General features: G+C 40.7%; 1 long non-coding RNA gene across 1 annotated transcript; it reads right to left on the bottom strand.

The window, feature by feature from the left end:
* Positions 1–265: 265 nt before the first annotated feature.
* Positions 266–1,312, bottom strand: LOC129763207 (uncharacterized). The gene is made up of 3 exons (XR_008740832.1): positions 1,226–1,312; positions 730–1,166; positions 266–673 (listed from the first exon to the last, which is right to left on the bottom strand). It is a non-coding gene; the product is annotated as an uncharacterized LOC129763207 (long non-coding RNA).
* Positions 1,313–2,073: the final 761 nt, after the last annotated feature.

Raw genomic sequence — 2,073 nt, 5'->3', positions numbered from 1 at the left:
TTAATCAGACCAAACGGCAAACGGGTGAATTCCCACATTCAGTTTTGCCTGCCAAGATCGGATCGATGAAATGTCAACAATCGACCTCAAATGCTGCCACTTTGCAATCGAGTTATCGACCTTTCATATGCATTCATCGAACAACTTGACACCACTTTTTCGCCAACATGTGCAAGGCGTCGACCTGCTTGCAGCGCTGCTTTCAGCACTGCTTGCTGCTTGTTTGTATTGGTTTGTTATTGAAAATGAAAAGGAAATACATTGATCGATTTTAATCATTTTATTTAAAAAAAATAATAAAAATCCATGTATAATAAAAATAAGGTATATAATGGAATCGGTACATCCGGGTTGTCTGGATTGACGATTCAAATCCGACTGAGTACATTGATGAATACCTCCTTGCCCTTGATGACACAGATATGTGGCTGAGGAGGATTCTTCAATGTGCGTGAAGCACGGGATCTCCGACGGGGAAAATTGCTCGAAATACTATCGATGGCCAGGTCCTGCTGCTGTTACTGTTGACGGAATAGCACCCTGTACTTAAAGGATACTGCTGCGGGAAAGCTGATGCTGTTGGCTGGCGTGACAGAAGTGGAAATAAGCAATGTGGTGATGAGGGAAATCATCTTTCTCACTCGCCGATTGATTGAGTCGGATGTATTCATAGCTGAAACAAAATAAAATGATTAGTAAGTGAAAAGCAGAAATGAATTCCCTACTCACCAGTTGTATAATCCGGATAAAAATGCGAACATTAAAATATCATGCGATTACGTTCGCTTACCTCGCCTATTTTCATTCTACTATACAACGGAATCAGTGCATTCGGGTTCCTCCGGGTGGTAATTCAGCTGAGCAAGTTGATAAATACCTCCTTGTCGTTGAGTTTTCGTGTATGAAGAGGATTTTTGAATGTGCGCGAAGCACGGAACCTCTAATGGGGAAAGTTCTTCGCAATACCATACCATGGTCAAATTCTGCTGCTGCTGCTGTTGATGCTGTCCCCCGGCATTGTCAACAGGGGTTGGAGGTTACTGCTGCAGGAAAACGGATGTTGTTGGCTGCTGTGATAGAAGTGGAAATCCGCACTGTGGTGATGGGAGAAATCTTCTTTCTCACTTACCGATTGATGGAAGCAAACGAGTCGAATGTATTCATAGCTGATAAGACAAGATAAAATAATTAATAATTAAAAAGCCGAAATATGTTTCATACTCACCAGTTGTATGATCCATTTGTTTTTGTTTGAGATGACAGTTTAGCGGAGTGGAAAAAAGAACCACCAGTGATGCCATTTGGTTTGTTTAATTATTCAGTATTTTCGACTAACGAACTATCCGCGTTTTTTTTTTTTTATTAATCCGTTTATTTTTACAGGCTCAGTTACATAGGTTTAAAGGAGCCACGCTCTTAAATATATTTTTACTATAAAATATTAACATGTTTCCTTAATTCTATGGTTAATAAAATAGGAAACCGATTACTCGCGGTCGACTCGAGTTTAGAAGGGTGACACACTTTGATTGGGAAAAGGATGGGATGTAAGGATATTGTAGCAATGTTCACACTCACACTCGCATTTACATTCACATTCTCATTCACACTCACACTTCACACTCAATTCTTAAAACTATCCTTACATCTAATATGTATTCACAATTTAACTTATTCTAATGTTAGTAGGAAGAGAACCGATAGTTCGCGAAGGACGAAAAGGAGGGGTAAAGGATGTAAGAACATCACACTCGAAGATCGATGGCTTTAAGGAAAACATATATTTGGGACATATAATCAAGATCTAGCCGAGCCAACACATCTCTCACCGGCACATTGGGTTGCTTTCCTCGAGCCCGAAGGGAGTTCTCCAAATTCAATCTGGCGACAAGATACAACTCGCACGACCAAACAACGTGTTCGATGTCGTGGTAACCATGGCCACAAACGCAGAGATTGCTGTCGGAAAGATTAAAACGGAAAAGTAGCGCGTCTAACGAACAATGATTGGACATGAGTCGGGAGAAGGTTCGAATAAAGTCCCGACTCAAGTCCAGACTTTTGAACCATGGT

Source organism: Toxorhynchites rutilus, chromosome 1 (genome assembly GCF_029784135.1).
Source record: "Toxorhynchites rutilus septentrionalis strain SRP chromosome 1, ASM2978413v1, whole genome shotgun sequence".
Classification (NCBI taxonomy): domain Eukaryota; kingdom Metazoa; phylum Arthropoda; class Insecta; order Diptera; family Culicidae; genus Toxorhynchites; species Toxorhynchites rutilus.
Note: the sequence above shows the minus strand (reverse complement) of the source record. Positions and strands in the feature narration are given on the sequence as shown.